This window comes from Bombus vancouverensis, chromosome 5, assembly GCF_051014615.1.
Source record: "Bombus vancouverensis nearcticus chromosome 5, iyBomVanc1_principal, whole genome shotgun sequence".
NCBI lineage: Eukaryota > Metazoa > Arthropoda > Insecta > Hymenoptera > Apidae > Bombus > Bombus vancouverensis.
The window spans coordinates 18,338,306-18,354,369 of NC_134915.1; positions in this window are offsets into that span (position 1 = coordinate 18,338,306).

Consider the following 16,064-nt stretch of genomic DNA (forward strand, 5'->3'; position numbering starts at 1 on the left):
AGGAATCCTGAACGATCGTGTTGCCTAAAAATTCACCGATCGTCCCGTTCTGACCTCAAGCTGTTAGCGAAAGTGCCAAAAAATTCCTCGTAAGGTCAGGGAAATCTATGAAACAGCGGGCAAAGTATCAAAGCGGCGCGTCTTAAGCGCGGTAGATGGTGCACGCGCGGATTACACGGCGTGTTTGCGAAGCCATTAGAAGGCTCGTTACGTGTCATTGCCAGGGATATCAGGCGTTCGTCGTGGTGGTGACGGTGGTGTGTCCCGTCCGGTCGTTCGTCGTGTGTCCAAGCGGCGCGGACACGAAAAGCTCGGACGACTAGCGCTGCTCGCACAATTATGCATCCGCGGAAGACAGAACATTAATTTATGGTTGAAATAAGGGGCCCGGCGTGTGCGCGCGCGTGTCGGCGCGTCTGTTGCCGCGGACGAGCGTGGGCGCCGTGAGTGGCTCGCTTAAAACATTTCTCTGGTTCAGGCCCCGGTGCGCGCCTCCAACGAGACACGGCCGCGTGTTCGTTATTTGTACCCACGTATTTATATGCATATATAACTACCTACGTGTATATACGATCTCGGTTATGGCGTACCAGCGTGAGCGCGGGAATCTTTCTCGCTTGGTGGGGAACCGTGAACGAATTTCGTCTTTTCGCATTTTTCAACAATTTCTTCCCAACGTAGATTCCAATTTACAAGTCGGCAGATATTCAAAAACGAATATATTTCGAACAATTTTTTTAGACACAAATTTTATAACGTGCTTTATTATACACGTAACTTTTATCGGATTAGATTAAAATTTTCAGAATATATGTCAAAGATTAGATTTTCCTTGAATACACGTGTTCTGAGGTTAATTGGAATTGAGCTTCCCTTAACATAGTAAAAATCTTCCTTCTCTTTCTGTATTTTTAAAACAGAGAAATTTGGGAGAGTTACAAAGGTCGAAAACCATAACAGGATTAGGAAGGAGAGATAGAAAAATACAAGACACGAATAGAAGTGAAAAAAGACAAGCGATTCACTCAAAAAAAAAGGTTGATACAACGCAAGAACATAGATAAGTAACGGAATAAAATACAACGAAGGATTAAAAAAGCAACGGGAATTCCTCAAAACGGTCCAGATATAATCGAATACTTGTTCATTTCGAAAAAAAAAAAACAGGAAAAGTGTATAAAATGTAAAAAGGAACAAGAAGAGCGTTTAAAAGGAAAAAGGAAGGTATAGTTAGAAAGGGAGAGTTAACGTAAGGAAGAGAGTGGACGATAAAAAGAGAAGGTAGAACGAGATGGCCGATAGGAAGAACGAGAGGGACAGGTAGAGTCCACGGAGCGGACGATTAATAACCGAGGTGTTTCGAATAAATTAAAGCACTTACTTATCTCGCGCTCGAGCGAAACACCGATAGCGGCGAGGCCCATAGTCTTTGTCGTAACACGACGAACATATTCGTTGGATTCGTTCTCACCTATTCGCTCGGTACGCCGTGTTGGGGATTGCTTATGCTCGGCTACCTGGGTGGTTTCCGCGTCACGCGGAAAAGGGGACGATGCTTCAAACGCTCCGAGAAACGCAAAACTCTGTTGTCATAGATATCGTGTAAAATAAGCCAGATTCATTAAGCAAATATTCTTCGCGAACTTTCGAGATCGATCGAGACAATGTTCGCGATACAGGGTACGTCGAAAACATACCGAATTTTAAAATTGCTTTTCGAAAGAAGGTAAGATGTAAGGAGTAACGAAAATGAAAGTTTCATTCATGAATGAGAGTTTAAACTAAAAGAGGAAACAGAAACCAACAATCCACTGTAGAACTCTACTATAGAACTACCATATGCCTCTCGGACATTCGATATATCATTTACTTAAAGAATAAAAGTAATCCCCAACAGTTCCAAGTCTCTGGCTTCGATAAAAATCAATCGTCGACATTTATCACGAGAGCCAATCGATTCCACGATAATCCACCAGTTTCTTCATCGAACGGTTCAAGATTTTCCGATAGATCGGCGAGTCCATCGGTCGATGGTAATTAACCCATAAAAGAGAGGAGAATCTTGTGAACCATGAGCGCGAGTTCGGTGACGCGTGTGCACGTGCATACGATACACAGAAGGAGAGTTGCAAGCGAAACAATGGAACGAGGCGAGTTCCAATCGCTTAACGGTATAGAAATATCCTCGCAACTCGGCCGACAGAGACAATCGCGGCCCGGGAGAGCAGGTCGACGACGTCTTATTCCCGCGGCTAAGGTCGTACCCTTATACGACCGTGTATATAATACGTATACGCGACGGAGCACAGGATGTCGAGGGGCAGAAGAAGAAAGGAAAAAGATGGACTTCTCGAAGACTCTCTGCTCGAACCCAGATCGCGCAGGAGCTAGCAGGTTCAACGGGGTTTAACCTTGACGATGATTAGAAAGCAAAAGATCTCACCGACCTACGTTGGTTCGCGCGCCGGATCACGACTCGTCCTCGCTCTTGCAGGCCCCTCGCAGAATTCTAACCACGCGACGCGACGCGACGTTACGCCGAACAGATATCTGGGCCAGTGTCTCGCCATCGCGTGTGAACATCGTAGGAGTTGATCTAGTTCGTCGTGTGCATCGAGATTGCCTGTGCTTGTCATTCGTCGTTGTCGATGGACTAAGATTGATGTAATCAAATCGTTGGTGAAGTATCGGTACTGTTTCGAGGATCATGACGGAAAGAAGATGACGCATAAGATCGGTACTTACTCGTAACGAAATTTTTATATCGTACGATGACTCGAATGTGCATGATCGGTGATACTAGGTCGAACTGAAACATCAAATTTTTGAATTGCCACGTCGAGTCTGTTCGATAAGCTAAGTCGATATCAACGTTTTTACATTCTCTTCGAACGTCGTTCTATGAAAATTTTGTATTTCAGAAAAAGAGTATAAAATATTACCCGGCAGAGCGAATGAGCAATTCAGATGGAGGCTTTAACATGAAACGTCTTGATGAATGTAACATGATCAATTACTATGCTTATAATCATAGGAAACTATAAATAAGTTTAATATAAGTCGTAAAGAAATTTATCAACTTCGTATCGTATCGATGTAACACACACAATCATCTAAGAAAAATACAATATTTCGCAAGTTTCTAAGAATTTCTGAAAAAATCTGCGCTACAATCCATTCACTGGTATAAAGGTACTTCGAACGTCATGGCATCGCAATGACACGATGGCCAACTAATTTGTGAAACGTTTCAGTAAAAAGAAAAAGCAATTCCCGGAGAATAGTCATTTCTGCAACATTTTCCACCTACGTTGAAATGTCGCAACGAATACCTTCCATCAACGGGAACGTAGAACGATTCCTCGGCGTTTCATACGTCCAGTCGATCGACGCAACAAAGGAATCTCCCCGACGTTATTGCGTCGAGATCGGAATGCAGGTGGAGGCGTCGTGACCGATTGCGATCGTTTCGCACAGATTCTCGATACATTTAAATCGCTTCGTTTGCCGGATGCTCGATCCGCCATCGAGAAGAACCAACCTCGATCCCTGTTTCCTTTTTTTTCCTACCTTTTTCTGTTCTCTTTTCATTCCATTCGAATCGTCCGATTCGTTCTTGACACGGATGACTTTTCGACCTGGTCCGGTCAATCCAGATGGACCACCGATGTTGCTCGATCCTCCAAACTGATTTCAGCGAATCACAAATGGAAGAAACAAAAAGAAAGTACAGCGTTTCCTATGGTTTAACGATCAAACTTTATAGAAGAATATCTTATGACTAGAGTGCGAGTATTTATCGAAATTTAGATTTTTATGAATATAATTGAAAAAGTGGGATCTAGGCACAAATTTGTTTTACCTGTTCAATATCATGGGAAATATTACACTTTGGATATTTCGTACGTTTATACCAAATTTCTCATAAATTCTCATAAATACATACACTCTACAGTTTAATTAATCGTGGCAGATGGAATAACCTTATGAAAGAAGATAGGATGGTGTGTAAGAGTAACAGAACGAATTTCTACGCGACGATAGTTGGAGGCGAAGGTCCTTTGGTCTAGAGATGCTCGTAAAAGGAATGAGTCTAAGAAACGGTAAAATCTGAAACAATAAATTGGACCTGTCTCGTCGGTTACGTGTGATCGTCCGATGAGATCGTACAGTGGAGAAACGATAATAGGTTGATTTTATGACAGAGACCGAAGATAAAAATGAGTTATAGTGGTTAAAATGTATGGTAAATAACGTAGAAGCAATAGTAAAAATGTTCTTATTAGGCATAATCCAGCGGCAGGTTGTCGGTTGTAAAAGAAACCGCTATCGTCCTTTTTTACAAAAATATTGCACCTCGCTAATAAAATTATATATCGTCGAGATTTTATTATCGGTTGCTTAAAAAGCATCAGAGTCCCCCGTTTTTAAATACGACGTTACCAAAATATGTCTTGATCGAAACGTGTGTGTAACGAAATATTAAAAAGTGAAACGTTAATCTCGATCGGTTATATGTGTGGCTATAAAATTGAAATACATACTGTAAGAGTGAAATGGGAGTGCGATTGTTAGCGTTTGAAGTTTAAGACGCCCACGAGAAACCATCAATTACGCCAAATGATTCTCATAGCCGGTAATTACCGGTAGCCAGGGCCGATTTGTGTCAGCAGCTGCAGCTACGTCGCGAGCCGATCGATTGTTTCTCGCGGACGCAAAGGCGAACGTGAATTGTGCTAGCAGTCGATTGCGAGATATCGTGGAGGACGATATCTATAGCGACGATGATATCATCGAACACAAAATTAAACATCAATTAGCATTCCAGAGAAAATTAAATATCACAAATTTTTACCTCGAGAGATCTTCTATAATTTGTTACAATATTTTTACTGTTACACAACTAAGGTATAATTAAGTAAATTAAAGGTTACAAACTTAACGTTGGCATCATCTATCAATACCAGAGATTGCAAAAACACATCACCTCGATTTTCTTTCTATTTGATGGACCACCTCGCACTATCGATCGACGAGACAGTGTCGACGACCGAACGAACCTGTCACTTTTTCTTCTTCTTAAGCTAAACATCGATCGTGTATTTATGCGATGAAATCGAGAAACTGACAAATTAATCACGTTTGTAAAAATATCAATTTGCATGTGTATCCGCAGCCTAATCGTCATAATGCGGATCACCGGGTTAAATCTATCGACGACACGATCGAACCATAATTCCGCCGATCGAGCTTGTTAATCACGTCGTTTCACTATATCAGTTCGTGTTGATCACTCATAGTTACAAGTAGCGGCGAAGGCAGCGTGCGTGACATTCGTGACGTCTCCTCTCTTTTTAAACCTTCTCTTATCTGGCACGAGATCGAGATCGAGAGCGCTTCTGTACAACCATCGAACGAACGAGAAACGAATCCACCTGTCGACAGGTAAACTCGTTATCGTCCACGGCGATCGGTCACCTTTTGATTTAATAAGACCACCGTACGATGACGCGATCTTGATGTCTTTCTGTTGCGGTACGCGGGAATCGATATCTGGCCGCGCCGGTATGCGACGTAGCCAACGGCGCGGCGTCTCATTTGAATTCCGATCGAGTATCGTTTCGCTCGATCGAAGGACCTGCTCGGTATGCCAGCTCCTCGTGAACCGCGCGTTTCGCGATTTCGACCACGATCCGCACTCTGTTTTCCACGCAATCGGCGAGCTTCGTATATCGACGCGGAGATCTGGGTAAAACGGATGTTTACCTGGGTCAGAGGGATCACCAATGGAATGTGGATAACTGGATACTGCAGGCTCTGCTAGAATATCGGCAGTTTAACCGAAGACTGGAGATTTTTTGTGTTTAATGTTAGACATTTTTTACAGGATTGATCGGAGGTATGTCTCGCTGTGGACATTTATGAGTTTGCCGGATCTAATGGCATGATTTAATTGCAGTTTGGAGATCATTTCGTGTGTTTGATGTTGAAAGTTTCGAGCGTAAGCGGGTATAAATTGGATTTAACCAATTAGTTTCTAAAAGGATTGCTGGGAAAATGTTATCAATGGTGGAAACAGATGGCTTTGATAAAGTTGGATTTAATCGGAGTCTGAAGTTAATCTAAATTGATTTGCACCAATAATCTTCGATAAATGTTTGGTTTACAATGAACTAAATTAAACGTCACGGCGATAATTCCGTTATCGTTAGTCACACGGAATAAATTTATCGCGTTATTAAAATAAAATATTACATCGAACTCGTCAACGATCGTTTTAAACGAGAACTTCAAATTTCAATATATTTTACATTTCATAAAATTGAACGAACCAAATCTATTCACAATTTCACAACAAATGACCATATTCCAACTCTGAAAATCCCCATTTATCTCGTTGTGTCTACGGAAGAGATGTAACATTCTCGTATCTCACTCGAATCCACCCACTATCTGCATCCACGGCAAAAAAGGTAGCAAATTAGCTAATGTCGAAGATAACGACGACACCGTTCTCCACCTCTATACGTTGCCTGTTGCTGGTTCTAGAACGCGTGCAATCGTTATCCTTCGCCTCCGTGCACACGTGGGTGTTCCATTCGGGGCGTGCATTATCCCGACTGTCGTCGGCCAGTCGTGGTTGACTAATGAGAGAAAAAGCTCGAGATTTACCCTAACTTCGTCCCACATAAAATCCTTACAACCGTGTAATGAGTTCCACAGACAAGCGTGTCGTTTCGTCTCACAGGAGAGAAGAAATCGCTTCCACGCGTAATTGTTACGAGACACCTTGCGGTTTACAGTTTCTGCTGCTAGGCATAAATAGACAATCGGTTTTCATTGGAATCTACGAAACACGGAGTAGTGCTTTGAATAGATAAACGATCTAAAAACTTCCAATTTTTTAGTGCGGTGCTTAAGTAAGTAACGTGCGTTAGTAAGGAACGCAGAGAAAAAGTCACGTCGTGAAACAATTTTTATCCAAAAAAATGGATCGTCACCGGAAAAAAAAGATGAAAGGAAATTGCGTCCTATAATTTTATCGGATATAGCCGAGAAAGCGACATCTATACAGAGATCTGTTGCATTTATCGCTTTATTTTAGACATATTATGTATCTTTGCATATTATACGTATTCTGTACATTTTTACATTTTTATATTTCACACACATGAACAAATATCCGCTGTCTATATAATATATAAAGTATCCAGAACGGTCGTTTCAGTATTTAATAGGCGAAGCGAATCTCCAGAGACAACTCAATCGAGAAGCCAACGAAACCGAAGAAACACGAGAAGAAAAAGCGCGCGAAAAGCCTCTGAATAATACGAAGATGGCCGCGAAAGCTATGCGGGTGATGCGGAGGACCGAGCGTGACGGCGCGTAGCGGCGAGATTACAGGCTCGATAATTAATATATTGAGCGGTAATTAATATATTGGCCGGGCAACGTCGGCAACGTGTTATTAGAGAGGAACCCTCGAAAAAGAGGACCGACACAGGTTTGCCTCTTTGCGGCGACAGATTCCGCCTTTTCGACGCTGCAAAACATCGAGCGACGCCTCGAGACGAAAAGAGTCAGCTGGCCTCTTCCGCTTTCCCCCTCTTATCTCACTCGCGTCGATCGTGACTCAATTTATCATTGATCATTTGCGCGATACGAATCCATCGCTGTCGCGAATAAACGTCCGCGAAGTTATTACAGCGGCGACGGTGGCAGATACGCGGACGATCGGGAACACGCATCGTCCTTCCTCGCTGCCTTTCATATGCTTGACTGTAATTTATCGATCGACCGCCTCCGATAACTTCGTCCTACCCTCCCGCCGCCTCTCTCTCTCTCTCTTTCTCTCTCTCTCTCTCTCCTGTTGCGCCTTTCTCGATCGCACAAGAGGCCGCCGCCGATCGAGGAGTGACGTGAACGCGAGTCGTTGCTCAATTACTCGCTTGGGATGATATCGAGAGAGTTTTTGGAGGTCGATGGAATTTTTAACGAGAGACGGAACGGAGGAGGAGAAGGTGAATGGGGTGTCGCCTCAGCTATCGCCGAGAATCAACGGGGAATTACAAGTTAATCAAAGATCGTCGGCCGATCCGGAGATAGCTCAGGCGGGAAGCCCAAGATACGAGCTTGCCTCTCGGTGTGAGTCTTTCGAAGAATGCTGTTGCGTGGTTTATATTGGGAATTAAAGTATTTCGAGGTAGTGTGTTTTGAAATTTCAAACAGATTTTAATTCCTGTATCCTGTGATACGTTAAGTTCTTACTCGTTTGAAAGAATTTTTATGTACAGCGGAACCTGATTTCTGATACGACGACCAAAGAGGTCCTAGCTTATATCGAGAACGTTCTTTAACAAGGAATTTTACTGCAGTTCGTTTGAAGGTATTTGTACCCGAAGCTTACCGCTATAATACAGTTCGCAGCATACATCCGCTGTAACAGCATAATCGCGAGTACGAGATTTGTGGTGCAATGTTAAATGAAATGCAGATTATAAAGTACAAAATTTATAATAAATTTCATTTTCCAATCTTCGTAAATAGCCAATTCACACAACTTGTATCTTTCGTTCAAATTAATTAGAAGAATAAAAGAATTCCAATAAAAACCAAATAAAATTTTTTACTATATGTAACACGCTACGTATCGCGCTATTTCGACTTCGCGAAGAATTCTGCGGCAAAGACAACGTTTTTCAAATTGATCACTGATTTCGATTAAAATCTATCCAGGAAAAATTTTCTATCGCCGGAATTCTATCCAGAGAATAGAAAATCAATAGAAACGCTAAAGAGTTACCATTTTCAATGTCTCAATTTTGTGTACAAAGATACACAAATACTTTCACGAACAGAATACGAGGTGCATAAAAATACAGAATTAATCGAGACTGCACACCGAGCAGAAGTAAAAGAACAGGGAGGTCCGTCCAATTAAGCGTAAAAAGTTAATCGAGCGTTTACGACAGCGTAATTCTCTCTCGTCTGCGGAGTCGTTACGGTTCGCGGGATCGTTTCTCGATCGAAGGATCGTCTCGTACTGGACCAGACGAGCTTTCCCAGATCATTAATATGTCTGTCGACGCACGAGGCAGCCCTAGAAAACGGCAAGAAAAACGGTATAAACCGGCTAAAATATCACGAGACGCGGTTAATAAGCCTTCGTATTACGCGATTTCAACGAGATCGGAACTGTTGTCACTTCGATCGTATCGGCGATTTTAGCGGATTTAAGTACGACCAAAAGAGCCCCAGCTGACCGCGATAAATTATCCGGTCCACCGATTATTTCCTTGCAACACCGCCAGGCCAGCCAACCTTATTTAGAGAACTCGCGACCGCCCCAAGCTGGAAGCGTCCACGCGGATTCCCGAGCGCGGATACTCCCAGAATAGGAGAAATTCCCTGACAATCGGCTTGCAGACCGCGATCCTTCTCTTTCCCGATTGGAAGATACGCGCCGCCGATTCGGAGCGCCGTCCTCTTCGTCTACGTGGAGCGTGCTCGTCTCTCCGCGGCTAGAAACCTCGAGAAATCGCGGAAACCGGGTCGATCCGAAAGGTCAACTCGGCGACATTTCGCCGCGGAGGAGGATAGCTTATTTGTTATCGATAAGTAGAATTTAGGTTGAGGAATTGGACGGAGATGAGTCAGCGCTGGAAATTGGGTCAGGTAGTTTGCAATTTGGGAACTGTTGGTTACGAAGATTAGGGAATGAATTGCGGAGAACGTGTAAGGCGTTTTAATAAAATGTAACGAAATAGATAAGTTTTATTAGTAATATAAGATAATATATAAACAAGTATTATAAGTATAAACGTGGAGTGTGACTATCACAGTGAGATTAACGAGTACGTAGATTTGTCTCGGACATGTTTGAACAAGCACGCGAGCATACCGTAACACAACGTATGGGATCCGAATATCACGATGAAACAGAAGAGTACGTAGATTTATCCGTTGAAACCAGACATAGAACAACCATAGTACGTACTATTATCAACCAATCGAACATATTCAAAGGATTCTTAAAGAAATCTAGTAGAAACTGCCATTACCCCATTCAAACTAACAAAACGCTATACTTTGTAATAATAACGTATTTTCCACATACCACGCGTCACCATCATTCTACTTACACCGTTCACACCACTCAATAACGCTTACAAACAAATTCAAACCTCGCAGCATCCATAATTATCCCCGATTCCGCGATACACGTCGACAATGGCACACTATAACTGGAAACCAACGAAATTTCTCCGATTGTAAGTGGGCCGCGCGGCGACGTGTTAATTCGCCGCGTTCATTGTGCCAACGGGGTTCTATTTGTCGAGGTAGATTTACGAGCTCGGCTCGATGGATCGAGCGGGACGGTTGCGTGCAGGTATCGAGGGAGCTGTCTCGTTGCCGGGTTCGAAGGTGGCGAATGATGAAACACGCCGCCGCTACGAACAGTCTCGTCCATCAGTAAAATGACGTGGAATTAGTAGTTTCGAATGGGATGGCTGGTTGCAAATTTGAATTTCATCTGGCGGCGCGTGCACGCGTCTTCTTTCGCGGGGTTAGCATTCATTCGCCTCGGTGAAAGGCATCGAGGACACCTATATTCGTTGGATTTCTTTATCGTATTTATACAAAGAATGCAAGTGGTTTATTAGTACGGAAGTCCCCGTAGCTGGTGCTCGAACGATAAAAAGAGCCGAGTGCGAATGAAACTATGTATGAAATTATTTCTGATTATCGAAATTATTTAACCTTGTTGCGATCCTTAAATTCTTATATTTTTCTTATTCCAACGATGCGCGATAAACATCGTACGATCTTGCACGAGGCAACGATCGTTCGGAACGCGGTGAACGCGGCTTCCACGGTAATCGCGACGCACCTGTGGCCGTCTGTTACTCGCGAGCAACTTACTCGAAAGCGATCGCATCGATCGTGGGTACTCAAGTGCGGACGAGTTGACTTTTCCGACAATAATTGCGGCCACGGTGTGCCGATTGCGGCGTCGGTGATGACTCTCGTTTTACATCTTGGCTCGCCGTGAAACACGAGAGAGGAGTCGAATTATGCGCGCTGCTGGCAAAAAGAACGAGAAAGTTGGGAAATCGTGCTATGTTTACAGGAAGCTCATTTATTATCCTAAAGTAGCTTTGACTCTTTGTTTGCACGAATGAGACGATCGCCTAAAAAGCTAAAAAGGTTTTAGAAGTCTGTTCAGACGTAAACGAGTTAACTCGTCACGCGAAATGTCAATATCTTGGATGAAAATGTTCATCCATGAGGAGTAGAATCAATCTAATTGACACTAATTTTTCATCAGCTTCCAATTAACTCACTATTGAATTTGTATGAGTACGTCCGAAAATATAAGCTACCGAAACATATCACTACATTATACGACGACACAGGTACATTAAAATTTACCATGCAACAAGTATATATTAACCGAATGTTGAATAAATATATAGTTGTATACAGGGTAGTTGGTAACTGGTGGTACAAGCGGAAAGGGGGTGAATCTACGCGAAAAAAGAAGTCGAAAATATGGAATACAAATTTTTCGTTCGAGGCTTTGTTTTCGAGAAAATCGACTTTGAATTTTCGCTCGGTACGCGTGCACTGTATCGCGTCTCGTTATAACGGATCGCACTGTAGATTGTTGTCTCGATTGACGTTATTTTTTTAATTTTTAAAATTTTAAAATTTTTAAATTTTTAAATTTTAAAATTTTAAAATTTTAAAATTTTAAAATTTTCAAATTTCCAAATTTTCAAATTTTCAAATTTTCAAATTTTCAAATTTTCAAGTTTTTAAATTTTCAAATTTTCAAGTTTTAAAATTTTTAAATTTTCAAGTTTTTAAATTTTCAAATTTTCAAATTTTCAAATTTTCAAATTTTCAAATTTTCAAATTTTCAAATTTTCAAATTTTCAAATTTTCAAATTTTCAAATTTTCAAATTTTCAAATTTTCAAATTTTCAAATTTTCAAATTTTTAAATTTTTAAATTTTCAAATTTTTAAATTTTCAAGTTTTTAAATTTTTAAATTTTTATTCTATATTTTCGACGTCTTTTTTCGCGTAGAATCACCCCCTTTCCGCTTGTACCACCAGTTACCAACCACCCTGTATAATGAAATCTACGCAAGACAGTCATTTTTTAAGTTTCACGGCATATCCTCGCTTTAGTCAAAAGTAAAAAGTTAAGAAACGCTGCAATTAACACGTACATCAAGTATACTGCCAAATAACAGTAACATATCGTAACCAAGAGAGAACAAATGAAGCGATGATCCTAATAGAACGAGGAGTTTCCGTAACATCGATGAGATCGGTAGGATACAAAGGTTCTTTGCGATCGAAGCAGTGGCAAAGTCCTCCAGTAACAAACGCGACGTTCTTGGCCACGGCCACAGTCGAGGTTAAAACAGGAGGAAATCGAGCTTGGCTAGACAAGGATAAACGGAAGAAGAATTTAAGGAGAGCGAGCTGACTTCTGCTCCATGAATATTTAGGGCCCTAGAGCTCCTGCAATGGAGTATTTATTCGCGAACGCCGGTTTTATATCACTCAAACGGGACGAACCTTCGCGATACGTCCACCGGCGCTGCCGGCTTCTCAAAGGGGCTTTCCCGATGGGGGTCCGTGTGCTCGATCGCCAAGATCGAGTTTCACCGTCCACTTGGTCCCGATCACCGTTGAAATATCACCTGGATCGAAGCCACCGATCGACGATACCGGACCAATCCACGCGTTTGCTAATCGCGGATTGTCTGTTATCGCGTCTCCTTCTGTCTCTTGTCGATTCGATATTCCTACTTGCTTCGAGTCTTCGTACAACGAGCGGTTCCTCGATTCTCAAGTAAAATCGAATTCTTTTCTTAGAAACTACTTGGTAAGAAGCTATTTGAATAAGTTGTAGCTTTATTATGATTGAGTCTTCGATTAAAACGATTAAAATGTCGTACGATTAAACGAGCGCTTTCTGTTAGGCGAATGAATGAAAGAAATACAGAGAAAAGGATCTAATTTGCAAATGAACCACTCACGGCAGTGTTTAAAATTTGATGTAATAACTTCCAAACTAAATCATTTCTTTTCCTTCTTCAAGTATTTTGTAAGATAGAACAGGAATAAGGATATCAAGGTATAGGGATAACAGGTATAAGAAACCGAAACGAATCGACGAATGAACTTAAACATCTACTTACGATATAACTCACAATATCAATATATCAATGTTTAATTGTAAGAGGTTCTCAGGATTATTTGTCAATATATAAACTCGTTACTGGCTCAATTTACCGCCCAACAGACTCCCTTCTAACACACCTCCACACAAATGATTTCATGGGGCATTGTCATCGTAATCGTTCAATTAAGTCGATGAAATCAAGCCCGTCGCTAATTGAATGGTCGTTGATGGAACAATTAGCTGTAGCAAGTCGTTAGAGAGGGCATAGTCGACGTTCAATCGTTCTCGATTTCGAGTTACAGGTTACAGGCAGGCGATAAATTAAGTCGCGAGCCTCGGCTACGCGCGTAATTAAGCTTGCCGGCTCGAATTGGGCCCGAGTATACTCGTCTGAGAGTTTCCCTCTCGCGGAGTTGTCGGTTAATCTCCTTCGATCCACCGTACTTCGAGGCTCATGCGTGAAGATGAGGCGCGGCGCGACTCGGTCCCTGGATCATCGATCTTTCCGGCTCGCGGCGTTATTTTTACGCCGTGCAATTGAGTTACGTTTACGACGGATCGATATGCAGCGTGTATACTATCCTTCCACGGGATTTCTTCCTGTTCCAGACGAGATATTACGTCTGGAAGATGGGTGTAAGATGAGATTCTTGCAATTTTTTATCTCTCTTCTTTCTTCCTTTCCCTTTAAAAATTTGTAAGGCTTTTTAAGTTTCGCTGTTTGAAGACTTTTGAAGTTTTGTATACTCTAAGGATGAATATTTCGATTAACAGAACATTTTGCAAGTTCAAAAAATATTAAGGGTGAAGTAGTAGGAAATAGAGATATATGGAGATAAAAAACACATTATTCTGAAATGATTATCGTTTAATTATCAAGATGAATTACAAAAAGTTATACCGACATTTAAATTTACACTTGCGTCTCGTTCGCATTTTAATATCTGCCAGATGTTGACTATTATTATCGATGTATAAAAATCAATAATGTTCGCCTTGCAAACCCGAAACCAAATACAAAACCTATCTCGTGTGAATAATTACTAAAAAAAAAAAGCACTAAAAGATCTTGAATCCAACATAATCACCATTTAAAATCCAACTCATAAAAATCTCACCTGCATCCCATAAAAACTGATGTCTTTTTCTTCCCAAAAAACGAAAAAACGCGAAGAAACGAAACTTAACAAGTCTAAATTATGCTTCCACGCGTCTTTAACATCGGCGCGGTGCAGAAGTCATCAAGAATCCGCAACCTCGTTGCTGGGTTCGCCGGTTCTTCCTTCGAATGGTACACCATCAACGGATGAAATCGAAGAAAAACGAAAAACAGGGAGTAATGCGAACGAGGGCTTCTCGGAGTTAAGTGGGACGATAGGCGGTTCGAAACGGTGGCACGCGTGATTGCGAGCGATCACGCCGTCTACTTTAAAGGTTAATGCCGGGACGCCAGAAAAATGGCGGAATTAATGCGTCGCGTGTGCTACCGGTTGCGTGGCCGATCGCCATTCCCGGAGCGAGCAACGGGAAAAAAGGCGACGTTCTGCTCGTGGCGTGGAAGCGGCGTAAACGCGCGTGCAGAGAAATTCGACGCGGCTCGGAAACTATCGGGAAGTCTGTTAACGGAATCGGTATTACCGGCCCGCTGCCGGCTATAATCCGGATCCACTCTGGGATCAGCACGATTACAGGCTGCCGCCGGTTGTGTGGTCTACAGCTGGTCCCAGGGTGGTTCCGTTTCGTTACAATGTAGAAAAACAGTATACTCGTAGAACCTGCTACTCCACTCGTGTATTCTATTGTGCGCTGCATTCTGTTGCATACCAGTAGACTGTTGCGTACTTGAACTCTACTTCGGACGCGTAAATTGAATTATTTGGTGGAATAACTTGGGTACATATACCTAAATTTTTGTTTACGGTAGATTTATACGTATTATATATCGCATATAAAGAGAAAAATATATCTTTTTTGGTAGAATTGTGATTTTTAAGTGCATGATTTTGTAAAGTATAACAAAATATTCAGAGGAGGTCGAAGCTACGGAAAATGACTTCGAAAATCGAACACTTTTTTGGAACATTTTTCTTGATTTGGAAGAGGTGTTTGCTGGTTGTCCAATTTTATTGCGATTATATAGTCATAACTTATGTCATAACCATATAGAACATATAGAACTCATAAACTAGTTATTCTCGCATGTTATTTATATAAAATAAAAAGGAAATCGATTATTTGGCTTATATGTTGAATTTAAAAAGTAGTTTATTTGTCTATTAGTAAAGAAAGAAAGTACTTACTTGTGCTAAATTTCCGACGCTTTCATCTTCTTGTCCATCTACCTCGCTTGAATTCTATTGACACAACTATGGTGAACTATCGGCGCACAACTATCGTAGAAGACTCTTATGGCAAGCAAGACTGGATTGATAGAATTCGGTTTTTATACATTCTTATTTGTTGTTTAAAAGGTTTGAATTTTCGTTCTTCGGATACAAATTGAAAGCGAATTCAGGAAAAGCTTCATATCTGGTACGCTCGAGCTGCCTGATTTCTATACCAGAATCCATCCTTTATGGATTTAAACAGATCTGATTTGGTTGTAACATGAAAGAAAGTATCTGTAATCTGGTACTTGTAGACAGGTTGATTGGTAAACCAGAAGTGTTTCCTAATGTGGATTTAATGAAAGTATTCGGTGAAATTCACAAGAAAGTGAAGAAAAACAAATGCTTTAATTTGACTTATCTGGCCCCACAAAACCTCTGATCCTTGTTAATAAACTACTTAATTCAAAGATTTGTAGTTCGTTGGAGAAAATACAGCGCGTCTTCTCAAAGATATCCAGCTTTCTTCTAAAT